The 8,159-nt window shown below is 46.7% G+C and overlaps 1 protein-coding gene across 1 annotated transcript in view; it reads left to right on the forward strand.

The window, feature by feature from the left end:
• The window catches only part of SSTR3 (somatostatin receptor 3), a gene marked incomplete at its 5' end in the record, with an annotated part of 238,607 nt that overhangs the window by 213,619 nt on the left and 16,829 nt on the right, over positions 1-8,159 (forward strand). The window lies entirely within an intron of this gene.

Here is an 8,159-nt window from a genome sequence, read left to right on the forward strand (position 1 = left end):
CACGCTGAGCTTCAACAACATAAGAGAAGAGGCTCAAAGCCAAGGCCACCCTGCAGAATCTCATGTTCCTCTCGTCTCTGTTTATCCTTGAATAATTGTCCCACTCCTTGGGCTGAGCGCTGTTTGATGCCTAACTTCTTGGTACCTGTTCACGTTGCAGCTCTTCCTGGGTCACCTGCTGAAGGTGGGAGTAAAAGTGTAACTCAAGGGTACTACTCTCTTCCCATCTAACTGTTATGTTCAATGAACCCCCACTCACCTACATTGCCTTGTCTGATATCTGCCCCAAACTCTTATTTGTTTTGGGATAGACTTCACCAACCTGCTGCTCTCCAGGCGTCTTGGTCAACAACTACCATCAACCTCAGCCAGCATGGCCAATGACCAGGAGAGAAGGTAGTTGCAGTCTATAAAATATTTAGAGGGCACCAGGTTGAGAAGGGCTGCTGGAATAAGCAAACAGCTCAGTCCAAGTAGAGCACTTGCCATCCATTTTGCCCTCTCTGAGCAAACGGAGAACCCTCTGCTATAATTGTATGATAGGTGAAGCTTGAAAGCGGTAGGAAAGTTACCTGTCAGGGAAGCGCATCTGCTCTTCTCAATCAAGAAACCATGATCAGCTTTCAAGGAATGCTAGAATTCCCCAGAAGAAACTCTGAAACCCCCTGGTGCCAAACCACCGCTGACTTTTAAAACCGCCTAGCAAAGTCAGCACAAATAAAGGGCAGGATAACCACATTCATCAAGGACTACTAAGCATGATGGCTATGTTCTTCCTCTGCTATCAGAGGCATTATGCTTCTGAATATCAGTTGCTGGAAACCGCAGGCCCTGCTTGCAGGCTCCCTACGGCCATCTGGTTGGCCACTGTATGAACAGCTTGCTGGATTAGATGAGCCACTGGCCTGGTCCAGCAATGCTATTCTTACATTCTAATGTAAGACTGATTCAGAGCCGGCTCACCCATGAGGCTGGATGAGGCAGCTGCCTCAGGAGGCATGCCCCAAATGATATCACCCGCATTTTGCTGTCCAGCTTTGCCTCTGGTCTCCCCTGCCTCTAGGAGCAGAGGGACTGGTGGCAAAGCTCGGCGGAATATCTCCCCTCCTGCCAGGTCAGCAAAAGGGTGGGGGCGTTCTGCCACCCAGCTTTGCCACCGGGGGGGGGGGGTAGATCAGGAAGCCTGGCAAGGGGAACTGCTTATGGAGTTTGCACCCCCATCACGGAGGCAGCAGGGCATTTTGCCTCAGGTGCTGAAACGCCTTGGGCCCCCACTGCTCTGATTCATCGTTATGACCTCCAGAAAGAACTGCTCCGGTTTCTTTTCAGGTCAGACCGAAACTGGTCTACGGAGCTAAAACAAGGACTCTCACTCTCGCCACATCTCATGGAGAAACTTCTATGTGTGGGGATGAGAGGAAAGAATCCTGTGATCACTCAAGATCACATTAGTCATGATGTGGGTGACCCATGATCACATCTCCAGCTGACATTTTATTTGCCTAGCTGTATCTGCACCGTACATTTAAAGCACACTTACGCCACTTTAGCAGCTTCCCCCAAAGAATCATGGGAACTGTAGCTGGTTAAGGGTGCTCAGAGTTGTTGTTGGGGAACCATTTCCCCACATGGAACTACAATTCCCAGTGTTCCCTGGGAAGAGGGAGAGGGATCAATTGTTAAACCATTCTCAGAACTCAAGCAATTGGCTTGTTTGACTTGTCTCAGACCTACAGTTTAACTCTGAGTTCATGGAGGTTTGTTATCCTTGACTTCACTTTCCAAACTCTGGATGCCTCCAGCCTGTGGCATTTTGCATGGGGGTGGGGAGTCAAAGGCATGCAGGAATTTTAGTTTGCATGATTAAAGTAGATTAAAGTTCTCTGTCATCCTAGCACAACAAATGAAAACTGGACTTCTTGCTGCTTGGAAGGTGCATTAAGGCTGTGGCATCAACAAATGGCTAATGAGAAGACATGTAAACAACCCACAAGCTTATCAGGATGAATGCTTATTGCCCTGAAAACACGGTTACGTTCCAAGGAAAGAGGGACCAGGAAAGATACACTTCTCTAATACACTCCGTAGGAGTGTAAAATGGGCCTTATTTGGCGAATGATACTTTTATTAGGAAAAGGTTGCAGCAATCTGCATGACATGAATGGATTCACAACATTACACACCACCACCTGCCTACCTTCTGGTCCATCTGCCTCATCCCCCTGCTGTTTTATGTCTCTTCTCCATCCCTTTCTTTTTAGGGCAGGGTACCAATTCCCTGGCTATTGACTATAGCTGTGTCCACAGGAATGTGTATGTGTATCATTCCCCCCCCCCCATTGTACACATATGAGTGCTTTCAATTTCATGGCTCCAAAACCAATCTCAGTGTTTCACATTCACATTAGCAGGCAGTGCTTGAGGGGGTGCATTTGTACTATGTGTTGTTGCCCCCTCCTTCAGTTAGTACTTCCCCACCCCTTCGTGAGTTCCAGAAACTTGAGGTTCATTGTGGGCATGTACGCAGGTATTTTTCACCTGTGCACATGCATCTTTTTTTAAAAAAAAATGTCTATGGAATTGTGCAGGAGCAAGCTTCAACCAGAGGCGATGTTTCAAGTATGTTTCATGGTAGACAAAATAGCCAAGGGTGTTTTGGGGGGGGAGGTTTAAAGAATATTTTTTGAAAGACACCTTTTTCTATCTGCCAGATTAAAAAAAGGTAAAGGTAAAGGACCCCTGACAGTTACGGTAAGTCCAGTCACGAACAACTCTGCGGTTGCGGCGCTCATCTTGCTTAACAGGCCGAGGGAGCCGGCATTTGTCCGCTTCTGCAGACAGTTTTTCTGGGTCATGTGGCCAACATGACTAAGCCGCTTCTGGCAAAACCAGAGCAGTGCACGGAAATGCCATTTACCTTCCCACCAGAGTGGTACCTATTTATCTACTTGCACTTTGACATGCTTTCGAACAGCTAGGTTGGCAGGAGCTGGGAGCAAGCAATGGGAGCTCACTCTGTCGCGGGGATTAGAACTGCTGACCTTCCAGTCGGCAAGCCCTAGGCTCAGTGGTTTAGATCACAGCACCACCCGCGTCCCTATCTGCCAGATTAAAAAGGTAAAGGTAAAGGGACCCCTGACCATTAGGTTCAGTCGTGACCAACTCTGGGGTTGCGGCTCTCATCTCGCTTCATTGGCCGAGGGAGCCGGCGTACAGCTTCCAGGTCATGTGGCCAGCATGACTAAGCCACTTCTGGTGAACCAGAGCAGTGCACGGAAACGCTGTTTACCTTCCCGCCAGAGCAGTACCTATTTATCTACTTGCACTTTGACATGCTTTCGAACTGCTAGGTTGGCAGAAGCAGGGACTGAGCAACAGGAGCTCACCCTGTCGCTGGGATTCGAACCCCCACCCTTCTGATCAGCAAGCCCTAGGCTCTGTGGTTTAACCCACAGTGCCACCCGTGTCCCTATCTGCCAGATTAGGGCACAACAGAAGGTTGGAAAAGTGTGCATTGTGCCTGACCCCACCAGCAGCCCACTGAGGAGCACTTCTCCAGGGCAAAGGACTGCCAGGCAGGTGCCTCTGATCATCAGCTCAAGGGAAAGTCTTCAGGGTGGAACAAATGGGACCAAGTATGCTGGTTGCTCCTATGAAAGGCCACGGCTTCCATTTCAGAGAGAGAAAGACTGTGCTTTATCTCAGGAAAGAGTGTTTTTCTCCTGCTTTTCCTCCCCTGTCTCCTGTACCTGAAAGAGCAAAGCAGGGAGCTTCCATTTTCCTGAGTATAATGATCTGCTATCCTAGCCTTCCCCCATTGGCACTGACAACTGCAGGAGTTGTAGTCCAAAACATCTGGAAGGAACCAGGTTTGGGGAGGCTGTCCTATGACAATGTTCAGTTCACCAAACACATGGGAAATGCCCTTTCTTTCCCACCCCAAAATCCAATGATTTGTCATTTAATTCTCCACGTCTCTAGAAAGAAAGTTTCCTTACCTGAAGCAAGAGATGTAATGGATTCCTCTAGAGCCAAGGGAGGGTTAAGCCTTTTGGTCTTCTTCAGAGATATAGGAGATCTCCCATTCTTTGGTCTTCAAATAGCCTTGGTGAATCGTACATTCAGTGCTTGAGAGCAGTTCTTGAGAATTTTGTCTCGGTTTCCTTTTCTCATACGCTGCCTCCTTTCAAAATCGATTCTGGGATGGAAGAGGAAGTTGTTCTGTTTCCATTGTTATACAGATTGCACAACTTTCCTGCTTCTTCTGACAAAGTGTGACATGTTTTGGGGGCTGGCGAATGAGCACTTCTTGCCACTCTTCTCTTCCTATCACATTCCGCTTGGAGACAACATGGAAATAAAAGACTGTGCGTGCATAGTAACTACAAGTGGGGAACCTGGGACCACTCAGATGATGTCATTTATCTTCAGTTCCATAGACTCCATCCCACTGAGCAGACAGGTCTGGGGCTCATAGAAACCACTCTGCCAACAGCCACCCAGATTCAAGGTAGGGGTGAAGCTGGAACAAACCACAGGCAGTAGCAGTTGGCAGGTCAGGATGATGGTGGGGCTAACCCAACATGGCATCACCAGCATTACTAGGAGGGGCAAGAAGGTGGCAGCAAGGCCAGTGCAGTGCAAACATACTGGCAGGAGCCCTGGACTGGTTCTGCCAATGCATTTGCACTGTGCTGACCTTGCTGCTGCTTTGCCCTTTCCTCTCTTGGTAAGCCTCAGCAATATCAATTTCTCCCAAACTTGTACTTGATACAATGTATGTGGAGAGATGATTTCCAGAGCCCATGGGTTAAAAATTTACAGCTGAAAATTACGGCAATGGGAATCTCCCCATCCAAATTACTAGAGCAGGACATAGTTCCAGCTAAAAGAACAGTAACCTGTAAACTAGAGGAGATGGACTTGCAGCAGAAAATGATCTTGGGCAATGGTACCTGCTCACCTCTAAACCTTGGTTTATTACCCCTCTTAAGGCTCCCAAACTATTTGAATTCCTTAACTTCTTCGGCTCATAGATATGCCTTTGTAAAGGCAAGATTCAACACCTTCCCATCGAACGTGCTGAGAAATAGATTCTCCAATGGACAGATATCGCTCTTATGTGATTGTAATTGTGGGGCACCAGAATCGTTGCATCACATAATCCTTGATTGTGCTTTTCACTTATCGGCCAGGAGCAAGTTTCTTGCTCAGTATCTTAAGGGAATTGCCGATGATACGACTGAAGCCAAACTGAGATATCTATTAAATGATGATGACCCCCTAAGATCACTCATGGTTGCCAGATTCTTGATCAGCGTCCTATCCCTAAAGAAGAGAAACGGACTCTTGTACAGCTCGGATAATCCCTTTAAACCATGATCTATGTTTTAGGATGTAATTAGGTGACATCACCATTGATGTCTTCTATTAATTTATGAGCAGAGGGCGATGTTTATGTTACAAATTTATTGTAATGTATGATGTTGGTCTTTTGTTTTTGTTTTGCTTTGGTTCTTGTCTGTTTTTTCCCCCTAAGTTTTGGCGGTTTTAAATTTGGAGGTTCAAGTACATTATGGTGGTATGGGAAACTGTCGTGTGACGGGCCAATGGCCGTAATAAAGATCAATCCAATCCAATCCAATCCAATATCAATGACGGGAGGTCAGGGAAGCAGCTGCATCCTGCCAACCGTTAGTGACCATAGGATAGGATACCACACTGTAGCAGCACAAATGTTTTTGAATAGCACATCCATTAATGGTGTGGCCCTTAAGGGCTGTGATTTCATGGCATGAACTTGAAAAGCTCTTAACACAATGTGCTAAAACCTAGAGGTTTTTCTTGCTGACTGAATGATCAGAGGGGGTCTTTAGATGGTGCTGGGTTATGCTTCCCTTAGTACAATGTGAGGCAAGCCTGCCTTACTGTGTTTTGTGGCTCTCCTGTTCATTCTGCTGAATTGGGCTCTGGACGTCTACCCCACTGAGGCAAACCCAAGCCCTGCCCTGACCGGGGCCAAGCAGGGCTGCACTGCTCCACCTGCCCGCTTCTGCATGGGGAAGCCCAACTGGCCAACGCACCCCTTGGCGGGCAAATTAACCTGATGCCTGTGGAGAGGAGAACCAGGCTGGGCCGGGCTGGGTTAACCCTTTACCTACCTCACTCACCATCCAGGAAGTGCCCCGGTGGCTAAGCTGGGCTCTGGTGCCCAGAGACCCCTGGCAGCAAATAGTGAAGGATGGGGATCCCCATGGAAGCTGGTGCTTGTGAGGGGGGGCGCCTGGCTCTCATCCCCTCAAAATTCCATGACCGGAGCCACAACCCCTGCCCCCCCCCCCACTATTCCCCTGCATGTGCGACTTCAAAGTGTGGCTTGATGACAACCAGCTGTCCTTTGCCCCTGCCAGCTTCCTCTTTCTAGCATCTTAAGTGAGTTTGGTTGTATTTAGCTGTAAAAGAATGCATTCTCTCTTATCTCTTGGGTTTTCAGCAAGCATTGCCTCTGTCCAAGCCAGAAAGGAATGCTAATTGGTTGCGGAATTAAATTTGCATGGATTATAAGTGCCAGTGCTTTTGCAATTAGGAGAGGGAAGCTTTCAGCACACTCATGCTGGCAAGAGTGCTTGCCAAAGGTTATTCAAGCAGCAACACCAAAAAGAAAAGAAAAATCCTCTTCTCTTCCATAACATTAAAAACTGCTGAAGAAAATATCTCTTTATACCTGTGCGTTCTCTCTCTCTCTCTCTCTCTCTCTGGAGCGCTTAGCACACTTGAGGGCGCTGTGGAATTAATAAATAAAATCCTCCTGGGAAAAGTGCCCTCAATCTTCCATCCAGGAAATATTTAGCAGGCTTATGGGTAGTAGGACAGTGATCCAATGCAGTACCTAAAGGGAGCTATTTACAGACATCTTCCTTCCAGGTTGTACTTCTGTTGCAGAGAATCCACCACTCAAACTGCATTGTGGTAGTATCAGTGAAACACACTTCAAAAGAAAGGTGTTTGGGGTTTTTTTTAAAATGTGGGTGGCTCCTAAACCATGCCAAGGCAGTTTGCATGGTCTGTTATTAATTGCTCAATCCCACTTCCTCTGGACTAGAACTTCCCTTTTCCTTGAATGCATGCTGACTCTCTCAATCTGACTGCTTAGCACAGCTGCAAACACAACATGCTATTGTTTTGGATCCCCCCACCCCCACACTGCCATGAAGGACACTCATGTCTGTATCAGCTCCAAGTTCCCTTGAAACTGGTGAGTGTTGTTTCTGAATAAAAGTACTTTTGGATTTTGGTATGAAGAAAAAAAAACCAGAAGAAATGAAATCTGTCTACCCATACCCACCTAGCTTTACACTGGTGGTATAAATTCAACTCTCCTTACGTATCAGGGACAGCCCCCATATTTTGAGGTCTCTTTCCCTGGAAAATCCCTTCCCCTTGTCTAGTTGAAATCTTGTTTGTCTTATTTGCTAGCATTTTCAGTCTTCAAGATTCAACCACTATTCTCTAAGCATGTTATCCCTGCACATGTGTCTGGTATCTCATCGTCCTGTTCCTATCATGCCTACCCGGTGGCTCATAATTCTGCTGCCCCAGAGAGGCCAGAGCCTTGTCCAGGGGTTCAAGGATCAAGATATTCAGAAGAACAGGGGATTTGTCCCGCAAGAAGTCACAGAGATTTCTCTGTTAGCTGAATACCACAAAGTTCTCAAGGTGACATACAACACATTCTAAGGTCATAAACTATTTTTTTTTAAATCACATACAATAGAATAGAATAAAAAGTGAACACACAACACACACTAATTCCCAGCAATTAACCCCCTTTCCCCAAGTACATCAGTGTGATTATTGAAGCAGCAAACTAACAAAAACCACCCAGGAGTGTTGAAACGTAGTCATTGGCCACCTACTCACTCCTGCTGCTACCTCGCCCTTGTATGCAAGCGGTACCATTCTAACAGCATAAGCATTGTCACTCACAGTCTAAGCATCAGAAGCAGAGGGAATGATGTTTCAAAAAAGAATTATGCTCTGGCATGCTCTATAGTTCTTTAAAAACCCATCTTTGATTAGTCTTTGTACATAAATAGATGCCTTGGTAAACATAAGCTTGCATAGAGCTGGATACCCGAGTAAAGACATTTATTTACAGG

Source organism: Podarcis melisellensis (genome assembly GCF_964234715.1).
Source record: "Podarcis melisellensis genome assembly, chromosome: 10".
Taxonomy (NCBI): domain Eukaryota; kingdom Metazoa; phylum Chordata; class Lepidosauria; order Squamata; family Lacertidae; genus Podarcis; species Podarcis melisellensis.